Raw genomic sequence first — 12,950 nt, forward strand, 5'->3', positions numbered from 1 at the left:
CAGAAAAAATACAATCGGAGGGACCTCGGCGCGTGAGGGATTTTTGGGTACATGACACGTCATGATAGGGGTAGTGTTACAGACACGCCTATGCCGATGTCCCCTTTCGGTCCCCGAAAGACGAGCTGCAATACTCTGCGGTTACCACTGGATGTCAGACCATATGCACAGCATGTGAATCTAAGCAGATGCAGTCATCAGAAATGCTATTACGGTAAGTAATGCATGTCATATTTATTTTAACATTCAAAAGAAATCATACTTTTAATATGGGGGCAGCAATCACCAATGGGTGATAATTACAATGAGAATGTGAGCAATGCACTGGGTTTAACCTTCTAGTCAAACATATACACAGCACAGCGGAATAAGAGCACTTTTTGATTTAGGAAAAATAGCACCGCAGTTACAATTTCCCTCTGCAGTGTTCCCTCAACCGACAAATAATCAATTCTGAGTGGATAAACGGAAGCAGCAGGTAATCGGAAATGGGAAACAGGAAACTGAATCCAAATCTGATCTTCACTCCCCAAATATGAGAGAAATGGATTTTAAACACCTTTCAATGTTATGAAATGACATTAGGAAATGGACAAATAAATAATGAATGTGTGTTAAAAACCTTGAAGCAAATAGAATTCTTCACTAAAGCAACAATGCAGAGACGCCAACAATCACAAAGAATGGATTACCAAAAGCATATAGTTCGAAAATGAGTGGAAAGTTTAAAACAGATTGCAGCAAAATGACACACTGGAAACGTTGCAATTTTTGCAATTCCCACCTGAAATTACCCAAATGTTTTTTAATACAACCGGGTGAAATACACTGATTTGGAGTGCAAATTTTGGGTGGGGTGTAGAGGTATATCCCAGGTACAATATGAAAGTGAAAGTAAGTATAGCTGGTAAATTGGATGAGTTATGAAAGATGTAAAAAGGTGCGCTTTGAGTAAAATGAAGCTGTGAAATAGGAAAGGAAATCAGTTGACAAGAACAGTTTTACTTTATACTAGAGTATTCAGGCCAGTCCACCAAAGAGGGACACAGTAAGCTCCAGGGTTGATTCGCGAGTTCAGCCCTTTCACCCTAGTACCCAACCCTGGCAGAAACCTGTCCGATCACTCGAAATAGGACTAATGGATTAGGATTACACAAGACAAAATTACTAAAGAGATGGTGCTAGCACTAGAAATCAAGGGCAGGGTTGCCGGAATGATTCTGACAGTTTTAACAAGTTAGCAGGGTAAGGATAGGATGACTTAGAAAGTGAGATAAGGACAAAGGCAAGGTATAGTATAGGTTTCTGTGGGGTGGTGATTGATACTCAGTCCACATTTAGTTTCTGATTTTTGGACCGTCGATACATTTTGGTCACCGCAAGGCAGCGCGCCTGGCAAACAGCTGGGCAGTTCTGGTCACCGGATAGCACTTCTGGACTGGCAATTCTGGTCACTGGATACTAAAGGTCAAGTGGATGGTGGGATGGTAGGATGCATGCAGTTAGGGGGCAGCAAGCCAGCCTGGTTCAGGATGCTTCCCAAAAGAATACCACAGTTTCCCCCTTTTTATGGGAGATTAGTAGGTTTTCAGAATTAAGGCCTTGCTGGGAATAGGATCAGGACTGCTTGGATTTTGCAGCGGGCCCTGGAGTATGGTCAGCAATGCTTTGGCCTTGTAGTTGGAATCTGGATGGATGAAACGGGAACGCAGCGCAGGAACGTCAGGAAGAGTGTCTGTCTAAAGTCTTGTCAGGGACTCTTATTTATAATGCATAGTGACATCATAAACTAAATCGCTGGGCCGGCTTAACTAAGCACGCCTCTAAACAGGATTGTACAGGGGTACTAGTCCCTGCCTGGCTCTAAACTGATTGGATTTGCAGAAAATCATGTCAGATGTATGATGTGAGTTTTACAATGTCCAAAAACCTCCCACAGTTACTTTACTAAAATCCGATTTTGCCACAAATATACATTTATACAATTGCAATCTCTTAGCAAATTATATACACAGGTTTCACCCTTCTACGAGTTTTTTGCGCTTTTCAATCTGAGTTATATTACTCAAAATGCTATAACTTTATGCATGGGTGTGAATGATCATAAGGGATGCATGTACAAAAATTTGCATTTGCAACATGGATACTTTTCTTGGAATCCGCAATACTTTTCCCTTTCTGTCCCCAACGTGTCAATGAATTCTACCATGTCTTAAAAGAAAACCCAACAATTCACCTTTACACTGCGAAAATTCTACATTTTTGCAAAGTCTTGCTGCAGAGATAAGTCTTTAAAGTTTATTTATGAAATAGTCTTTGTAAACAAATGGCAGTCCTTTGTCACTGGACCATTTTTTTTTCTTCCTTCAACTGCTACCAACTGTAATTTCCTCCAGAGCAAGGTGGGCGGGGGGGGTGTTACAGCTTGATTGAAGGGTTTATTGCCCCTTTCCCCTCTTCACACTTCCTGACCCTGGGAGCTCCATTGTCAGTGAGTTCAGCCCAGCCTAGATTCTTTCCCGCCCTGTAATTATCAGTGAGGTGTTAGTCCCTGCTGAGAGTTTATGGTGTGGCTCCCTTCCTAGGGGGAAGTTTCAGGGCTGCCAACTGGAATAACTTATTTTTGGGAGCTTGCAAATCCAGCCCATGTGGCTTAAAATCTTTTTCTTTTTTTGGGTCCTGAATTAAAAAAAAGCTGTGGGATAAAATAGCCCTGTATGTATCTTCACCAGCCACAAACCCCTTCACATTGCTAGGTAATGGCAGGCTTTCCTTCAACAGTTTACTTTTTAGTAAACTAAAACTAAAGGAGCATTTTTCTCCTTTAGTTTTACAAAGGCACATTTTTACATGTGTGGTGAAAAGCTAGCATTTCTTTCTTTAACACCTTTAGTGCTAAGGGCGAGGTATCTCGTCCTTGGGATTACCTCCCTGTTGCCAAGGACAAGATACCTTGTCATTGGCACTTAATGGGTTAATGAAACAGAAACCGTTAGTAGGCATTGAATGGCGAAATACCAAAATCACCAAAAAAGGACTTGGCACTGGGGGGGAAACCCATTGCAGTTAAAAGGTCAAATTCAGGTTGGCAGCTCCATCAGATTCCCACACTGTCTTTGCAGCCATAGTCATTTTCTTGAAAGCAGGAGTTTTGTCTGAAGCACAGATATATTGAAACTGACCTGGCTCAGAGAGTTGGTCTCATTGAACAGCTGAGCTTTGGATACTTTTGGAAAGAAATAAACGCGTATTTCCGTGAAAGTGAAGTTACTTGTTGATTTTTCTTATAGTTGGTTTGACAGGGCGTGTCATTCAGAAATCATGCCTAGTTTTGCTGAGGCACAGAGAAATATCCTGGGCATGGCAGGGCCTTTTTAATCACAGTAGTTTAAGACAGAACAGATGAAATTTGCATCAAAGCAGCATTTTTAAAGGGTGAAAAAGTTTCATTTTGAAGGGGAATTTTAGGTTTTCAGCAAAGCAGTGCTGCCTTTTCACTTTATTCCATTTATATGTTTCAGAACACACTGGCACGCTCCTTCAGTGTGTCCCCTGGTTCCATCCTGCCTGAAGTGTGCTTGGCAGGACGGTGCAGCCATCTTTTTGTTGCTGCAAAAATGTAGTTCGAGGGGATTGGGTCCTCCGACGTATTCCATATCTGACAGGTAACATTACCTGTCGTAGATATGGAATACGTCGTTGGACCATCCCATCGAAAGAACGTTACCAGGTAAGAGAGTAACTTGTTCTTTTGAGGTCCTGGTGCACACAGGAGCCAGCACAGCCATTTTCTGTTTTCTGCAGACAGGTAGCTTGGTGATGTGGTGAAATCATGTTGAGTGGGTCACTATATCCCACATGTGCCCCCCTCCCATGACTCTTCTGAGATTTCAAGTCGAGGGAGAATCGGGCGAGTGGGATTTCTTCATTAGACAAAGCAGGATCAGACAGGTATGGATGAGTCCTTCCATCAGAGAGCGGTGCGTCATGCTCCTCTCGCTGTTTCTGGTTGGAACATGGAACGACGCCCCCAGCTTTCTCGATGATCTTCCTTTATGGTGTTAAGCAACAACCCCGGACTTCCTTGGGTTTCTACTTTCCAGGTCCCCGAAGAGATCCTCCTTGGTAGTGAAGGTGCAACCAGTACAAATCTATGAAAAAGAACACAAACTGGTTACTACTATTTCCCACTAGCTGCCCTCCAATTGGGTTGACAGCAGTGGGATACGCAGGCATTCAATGATGACAATTGACAATGAAGAAAAATACTGTTACATAATTATACCGAAAACTTCATCTGTTGCTTTTTTGGTTCTTTTTCTTATTCTCATGTTTCAGATGTCTCCTCTATTTGATTCTCTCTGGGCTCCTCAATTTGTTGCCAAGTGTGCCTAGGATGACAACTCTTTAGCCGATTAATATGGACCCTTTGGGGATGCAGATTCTGTAGGCGACAGGTGAGATTTTATCTACAATTTCAAAAGGTCCTCGCCAGCTAGGCAAAAATGTGCGCTCTTTGGTCTGGTTCCTTTGGAAATTGTACAAGTAGACCCTGTCTCCTACTTGGTATTCCTTTTTGGTTGTTTTTAGACCATATTGAGTCTTCATCCCCCCTGCAGATCTTTCTAGATTCCGCTGAGCGTACGCAAAAGCATGTTGAAGGTGTTTTCTTAGATTCTCAACATACTCATGAGTTATGGAGTCATTTATTGGTGGCTGCTCCTGTGTTCTATAGAGCAGATGCTGAGGTAACACCATCCTTCGTCCAGTCATCAGCTCAAATGGAGACCTCTTTGTTGCAGAAGGTGTAGATCTGATGGCCATCAGGACAAGCAGTAATCTGATGTCCCAACTTGGCCCAGAGTATGCCACAAACTTTTTTTAGAATGCTCACAATGGTTTTATTGTACCTCTAAACTCCACCACTAGAGGACAGGTGGTATGCAATGTGAGGTTTCCTTTTCACCCCAAGTATCTCCCACATCTTTGTCATCACTATGCTAGTGAAGTGACTACCTCGGTCTGACTCAATCCTTTGGGGTGGCCAAAACGCAATAAGATGTGGTTGATCATCAGGGCAGCTGCTGTTTCTGCCTTTCAGTTTGGGCGGGGAGACATTCCACTCATTTGGTAAACAAGCATTTTACGCATATCATGTACTTGTTCCCCTTGGAGGAGCGAATCACGAGCCCGATGAAATCTACTTGTAAATCTGACCAAGGCAGTGTCATCCCCCTCTTCTGGAGGGGAGCTTGGTGTGTGAGTGATGTTGGCTGAAATTGTGCACACACAAGATAACCCTTCAAGTATTGGTCGAGGTCCTGTCCCATGTGTGGCCAGTATGCAACCTCTCGCAAGATTTCCAAAGTAGTGTGAAACCCCCGATGACCGGCTGTGGCCGCATCATGGGCGTGATTTAGCATCAGGCTTTGGAATGAGGTAGGGACCACCCACTGGTCACAGCCAGATATGGATCTCCTTACCAACAAACCGTCTTGGATTTGGACATTTTTTGGACATTTCATCAACTCTGAGGTCCTCTTTCCCAATGTAATCGGCATCCGTCAGGGGAAAATTCAGAGGGTCCTCAATGTGTTGATAAAATTTACCAATAATCGGATCCCCTTTTTGTGCCATCAACATCTGGGGTCTCCTTACTCCACTGGGCAATTGAGAGTTCATTATGAGCGTTTGTCTGGGACCTAGTGATAGCAGTGACCTAGATTTCCCCCAAGAGGGATTCTATCTCAAGGAGATCCCCCTGATGGCTCTGGTTTTGGCCAACTGATCAGCTAGGTAGTTTCCAGTTTTGTCTGGTCCCTCTATTCTGGAATGACCCTTGATCTTCTTCCAATAGATTGTCATCCCCGAGAGGTGACCAGATCATCAATATTTTGGATAACCTTGCCATGTTTAAGCGGTTTGTTGTTAGCACATGGCATGCCTCTTGTTTTCCAAAGTACCAGGTGCTCCACGAACCCGTTCCGGACATGATCTGAATCAGTGATTATGACCACTTCGTGGAATTGGTGTTGGACGGCAGTGAGGATGGCCTGATGAACTGCCATCAGCTCCGCCACCTGACTACTCTGGGGCCCGATTTTGTATCTGGCGGAGGGCTCCGGGGCATCATTCACCCAGGCATTTCCAACGCCGGCCACCATTTCCTTTTCTCCGTTGTTAACATGGTAGTAGCACCGGTCCACTTAAACTGTGGGCATTCCCTCGCACTTGTCTTCTTCATAGACTTTGTGCAGGGAATTCAGGTACGCCTCTATGTTGTCCTGTGTTATAAGACTTTCGTCCTCGAGACAGTTTTCTCTGGCACAATCATGCAAGTCAGCCAGACCTTGCGCGAGGGGACTCTTCTTGTTTTGGCCATGTCTGACCTTCACAGGAAAGCCTTGCATTGACAGAATTCAGGAAGTAATTTTGAAATTACTCACATTTCAGGCCCATATTCTGTTACATTGGAGGTATTGCAAAGGCTGGTGTGGAGTCTCCACTATGATGTGTTCCTCCTGGATGAACAGGCCGTCATTTTTCAATGTCCACACCGTTGCCACGAGTGCCTTCTCACAATCGTAGAATTTTTCCTCCACAGAGGATAAAGTCTTAATTGCATAGGAAATGACTTTATTTACCTTGTCATGCTTTTGGTATAATACTCCGGTCAAGCATGTATTTGAGAACCCTGTTTCCAAGAAGAACTCCTTGTTTTTGACTGGGTAAGCTAGACAAAGTGCTTGTGAGAGGCCTCTTTTGAGTTGCTTTACTGCCTGAGCTTGTTCAGGACCCCACTCCCACTAGACCCCCCCCCACCCCCCTTCATAAGATGGATCAGGGGTCTTGTGATCTCTGCGTAATCCTCAATGGACTTCCTACTGTAATTAGTCGGTCCATGGAGGCTCCTTAGCTCACGCAGAGTTGTGAGGTCTTTCAGTTTTAGGAGTGCTTCCACTTTCTTCTCCTGGGGACAGAGACCCTCAGGAGTTATTTCATGCCCCAAGAAGTTGACACAGGTTCTGCACCACTGCGCCTTTTGGAAGGATAGTTTTGCTCCGGCAACCCTCAACTGTGTCAGAACATAACGGATTTCCGTTATGTGTTCCTCCACAGTTGAGCTTTTTATCAGGACATCATCCGCATAGGCCAGGTTACTGCTTTCACCCAAGTCGGGCATGGCCTTATGTAAGAAGATGTGAAGTTCATTGCCGGAGTTGATGTATCCGAAGGGAGTCCGGGTCCAGGTGTACTGCTGCTCCCGAAGGTAAAGGCCAGCTTGTATTGGTCCTCCCTACTGACAGGCATGGTCCAGTACCCATTGGTCATGTCAATGGCAGTGTATACCTTTTGACCCCTGGATCTGGGCCAGCCTCTGGTCAATGTAGGGGAGAGGCCATCGGGACATGTGGACCCGTTTGTTCAGCTCCCTAAGGTCCGCACAGTCTCCACTGACCGTTTGGTTTTAAAATCCCCAGCACCAGATTATTAAAGGGGCTGTGGACTGGACTAATTATCCCATGGGACTCAAGGTTTTTGTTGATTTCCATCAGGGACTCCATGGATGCGAGAGGCAAACGGTATTGCTTCACAAACACTGGAGTCATTCCAGGGTCCGTGGGAATTTTTGTATGGATTTCAGTGCGACCAGTCATATGAGTCCACCTCAAAGAGATCTTGAAAATCTAAGAAAACCTGTTTCAACTCTTGCTTTTGCTGCAGAGTATCACAGGCATGACTCGCTCTTCAACCATTTGCCTGAAGCCTGGAAAGACTTCCGGTTTTGCTATCTCAGCGGCCTCCTCCAGCTGGGTGGAGAGGTCCTCGGTTAGAGTGTTGACCTGGATGGTTTCAGGTAGGCGAGGCTGTCATTTTGGACCTGGAAGATCACCTCATCCTGCCTGATGTCACAGGTCACCTCTTCCTTACCGTAAGGGCAGGAAGAGTACACCAGGAAATTCCCCCCTTGCCGGGTGAAGATCCGGTCTTGTCGTAAGTCATTGTCACTATACATGTCATAAGTCATTGGGGATTGGTCCCATCTGTTGATTACCTAGATCCATGGAAAAATGTTGGTCATCAACCGCCATTCCAATAATGGTGCCTGCGCCCATAGTGATAATCCTAAGGTCGCTGTTATCCATCGACATTGGAATATCCATCGACATTGGAATGGTGTTGTGTTCTACATTGACTAATGGTGTTGGGTTTAACCCCAACCCCTGCTGCTGGCGATGGGCATTGAGGTGTACATATGCGTCAGGATTCTGCAGTTTCTGCTCTCTTTTAATTCTTAATTCAAGTGGGAATAGTCGTGTCCGTCCTGGGATGGTGACCTCCTCTCCCATTTGAACCTCAGCTGCATACGGCAGCAATTGGGTTGACCGAAATGCTTTTTCTGAACCCTCATAGTTCATGGGATTACCCCCTAGTCGGGACCAGGCTTTGTAATTGATCAGATCCAAATTAATAGCAAAACGATTGAGAATGTCACCGCCTAAATAGAATGCGGCAGGGACATCTTGCACGACCCAAGAATTATGTAATATGCTTTTGTTTCCGATAGAGATTTTGAGCATACACCTGCTAGGCAGGAGATGTTTGGAATTGGGAGTTTCCAGGCCCATTTCCCACTTATCGATCAATTTAAATGTGGGAATGGCTGGATCTTTTGGGAGCTGCCTCAACATGGCTTCGCTGGTGAAGCTCTTACCATTGTTCACGCACACTCGGTCGAGAACAGATTCCTTCCCCTCATTTAACTGAATAGGGATGAATAACTGTTCTCTGATTTTCTGAATATCAGCTAAACTTTGAGCTGGTTTTTCATTGCTTTTGACTAGGGAATTGGGATTTTCAGATTGTAAATCAGAGAATTCCAAAGTATTTCCTTCCATTGTGGAATGCCACTTGAAACTGGAAGGAAGGTTGATTTTCAGGAATAGAGAGGTGTTCCCATCACCAGTTTGTTGTCCTACAGCAATTACTGTCGCGTCAGGTATTTGATTGTTCTGAAAATGAAACTCAATATAATCAGGTTTTTGTTCAACCATGTGCCGTTTATGCTAACATGGTTGACGCTCTGTTTAAATTTTATTGGCCTGTTAGTCTGAGTCCAGAGGACTTTGTTCACACAGTCTATTAGGGGGAACAGCCTGCGCAGGATGTCATTCCCCAGTAGACTGGGTGCGCCCTCTGGAGTCACGACTATGACCGAATGTTTCACATTGTGTCGCCCAATTTTTATTTCCAAATCCGCAGTCCCCTCGACAGGAATTTCATTCCCATCGAAGTTCTGGAGTTGTCCAGGAAGAGGGGTGATAGGGATCCAGTATCTCTCCCCCCTTCCTGAATTTAGCTGCTCAAAGGCCCTTTTTCAGACCCTCCAGAAAATTGCGGCATGAAATGGAAAATTTTGCGGCACAAAAAAGAAAAAAATTGCGGCACACAACTGCGTTTTTTGCGGCATTTTCTAATGTTGAAAAATATATCATTTAAAATCTTTTTTAGCCTAAAACCAAGTAATTGCAAGGCTTTTGTTAGTGAGGAACAAAATGTTGTGTTCTGTCTGGCCACGCTCTGTAGGACAGCCAGGTCGAGTCACCACAGCCTAACATTTTGGATTGTGGTGGGGGAGGGGGGATATTGCCTGATCAGCTCCATGGAAATGGTGCTGCGCCACTACTTCCAGCAGACAAGTGGAAAGCAAATAAACAGGCTTGAATTCAAAAGTGTAACCCTGGTTGAAGCCCATAGGTTTGCTTTTCGCTTGTCCTATGACCCCAGGAGAGAGGGGGAACAACTCTACACTTCTCCATGGAAGGAATCCGTGAGGCCCAAGACACAGGGGCAATGCAGTGGCAGTAACTGCAAGCCCATAATACCTAGCCAAACAATGAACTCTCTTGGGTGGTCATTATTCCTTGGTTATGCCACCCACACATGGTGACTTAACACACCCACAAACAGAAATGACATCACAACACTACCAGGGGTCAAGTCCTACAAATTAAAGTGGGGGGACTCATCAACAAATGCAATGGCATGTGATGTCATCAGAAACTAGCATATCAAGGTGAAATAAGCATATATCATTAAATTGGCTTTGCATAACCACCAAAATTGCACAGGACGAATGGCATTTGCCTTTCATAAATTTAAACCCCCAATTTTGTGCGTAATTGGTGTCATACAGCCCAGCCTTGATTGAAGGCTGGGCTGCATGATACAAACGCTCGTAGCTGTATTAGTTTCAAATTGTTTTACAATTATTGTAAAGCAATTTGAAATTAATACAGCTACGAGAGTCTTCAATTGGAATCATGCAGCCCAGCCTTGATTGAAGGCTGGGCTGCATGATACAAACGCTCGTAGCTGTATTCGTTTCAAATTGCTTTACAATTATTGTAAAGCAATTTGAAATGAATACAGCTACGAGAGTCTTCAATTGGAATCATGCAGCCCAGCCTTGATTCAAGGCTGGGCTGCATGATACAAACGCTCGTAGCTGTATTCATTTCAAATTCACCCTCCCCCAATCCTGGGCCTGCAACGCAGAGCCGGAGGTGTTAACCCTCAAGCTGCTGCAATCAGCAGTCAGCTGTGTTCGCTCTAAATCATTAAATGAGTGCGAAAAAAGACACACTAAGCTAACGTGTCTCTTTCGCGTTCATTTAATGATTTATAGCGGCAATTGTGGGAAATGGCAAATTTTGCGATTTTTGAAAATCGCCATAAGGTGGATGGTCTGCTTTTTGACAGAGTGGCTTGGGATCCAGTGTCCACCAGAGCCGAAAATGTACATTGCCCTTGCACTTGGAACGGGGCACAACATCTACCATCTTTCTCCTCCAATGGGCAGAGGTAATGTGCATTTTGGGCAAGTTGGGCGGACAATTTCCTTATTTCTGACTCCGACAAAGGGGTAGTTTGGGCATAATTCTGTTTTTGGGATCTGAAGGAAAATGTTTGCATTTGGATATTTGGGGAGTTTCGGGCTCCCCTTTTTGTGATTCTGGGCTGCCCCCCCCCCTTTTTGGAGGCAGTCAACAGAATTGGTTTGGGATCCCTCTGTCACTATTGGGTTTCCTGGATGCTCATTCCTCTAAGGATTCTTCCCCTTCAAATTGGAGGACACGAACTTCCTCCACAAAATGGGTCTTTTTGAGTTCTTTATTTATCCTACCCACCCTCTGTTCATTGGGTTGCAGTTTTTCAGAGGCAGGAGATTTTTGTTTCCGGTTCCTGGGTGTCCCGGGGCTTTTCACGAGTAAGGAAGGAAGCTTCCTCTAGGGCTTTATACCCCCTTCCCCCATGCCTCCTCCTCCTGGAACTGGTGAGTTGTCAGGGTTCTCGCCCCATCATTGTTCTGGGGGTACTAGACCCTTGGTTTGTGGGGATCTGAGCCACCATGTTTATCTGAGGCTTCTGTTGAGCCCTCAACATGCGACCCAGATCCTGGGTAAGGTTTTGGACCTGTCGCTCCAGTTGGGACACCCGTTCCGGCTAGTACGGCGTCTCTGGTCAACCCTAGGTGGATCGCGGGAAGGGTAACTATCCCTTCTCCCGTAGTACCCTGGATATTGTGAATTTTGGTAACTTTCCACCCTTGGCCTCCCCTCTCCCGGATTGGGTTTTCTGGGTTCCTGAAATCGGGAAATGTAAGGAGGGTTGTCCTTCAGGTTGGGGTTTTGTGGGTACCGGGGAAAGAAACTTAACCCCGCATTTGGGGAATTCCTGCCCTCCTGTGGGAAGTTAGGAGGGTAGTTTCCCAGGGCAGTACTTACCTGATTGGATCCCCCCTTGGGCTGGGGGGAGTCCATACATAACCCAGGATTGGTTGGTTGCCCTTGTATCGGGGACTGATATAATCAGGGGAGTTGAGGGTCCCATTAGTGGGATTACCTCCCTGACTTCTACCTGTTTGTGATTGGCCTGAAGGCCTTCTGGGTCTTTGATTTTGCTGATTTTGTGTAGGTGTATTTTTAGGCTCCCCCATCTCTAAGTCTAAAATGGGGCAACATTCATCTCTGCCACTTTAGCAGCCACAGGGGTGTTGGCTAGTTTGGGGTTTTTGGCCAGATTTTTATTATCTGCAGGTTTTTGGACCTCATAAATGCGGGTTGCCTACTCAATGACCCAGTCCAGAGATCTTTTGTCATGGAAATCCCTCTCCAGCTGGGTCATGATATAGTTGGAGAGTGCATGAAAGAAGGTGGTTATAAACTCCCTGCTATCCGTGCGCACCCTGCTAGTGGTCTGTTCAAAGGCGCATTTGAGCTCCTGCACAAATTCTCGTGGGGCCTGATCTTCCCCGCACTGCAGATTGTAGGTCGCTTTGCGAGCCTCCTGTGGGCGAAAAAGTGTTTCAAGATGGCCGCCCTGTAGGTGGACCATCTTGAATGGTTCTGGTCCTCCAGTCCTGCAAAGAAGCTGGAGTACTCGGGGGGGGGGGGGGGGAGAAGGTCCATTTGACATACTCTATGCAGTTCTGGTTGTCTTTCATATGAAAAGTGTCAATCATCTGCTCATAGAGTCCAAGTGTTCCCAAACAGAATATTTTGCATTTTTATGGTATGGGGTTATGAAACTCCTAATGGCCTTAATCTGCCTAATAGGGTCTTTGGTCATAACTCGCTTGACTTTGTTTGCCGCCTTTGGCTTAGTCACCCGAGTCCACTTTCCCTCAGACTCAGAGGCGCTACTACTTGAGGTCCCTTCATGATCGTCTGTGAGCTTGAGAGGGGCTCGCAGAATGGTGGGGCCTAGTTTCTCTATTCCTGTGGTGCTCAGGAGAGTAGTCTTCTGACTCTTTCCTGCTCCCAGAGTATTCCCCCCCCACTGCCCTAATTGGGTAGAGTTCTTCAGGATGCTCCTTTTGGGCCGCATTTCATTTGTTTTATCATAAAATTGAACCAACTGGTCCCTTGGAAAATAATGTTTTTGTG

The 12,950-nt window shown here is 45.4% G+C and overlaps 1 protein-coding gene across 2 annotated transcripts in view; it reads left to right on the plus strand.

Annotated features, from left to right (window-relative positions):
- LARP7 (La ribonucleoprotein 7, transcriptional regulator) overlaps positions 1–12,950 on the plus strand; it is a 681,751-nt gene that overhangs the window by 563,393 nt on the left and 105,408 nt on the right. The gene's annotated exons all lie outside the window — the stretch shown is intronic.

Source organism: Ambystoma mexicanum, chromosome 6q (genome assembly GCF_040938575.1).
Source record: "Ambystoma mexicanum isolate Mex_15411 chromosome 6q, UKY_AmexF1_1, whole genome shotgun sequence".
NCBI classification, from domain to species: Eukaryota; Metazoa; Chordata; class Amphibia; order Caudata; family Ambystomatidae; genus Ambystoma; species Ambystoma mexicanum.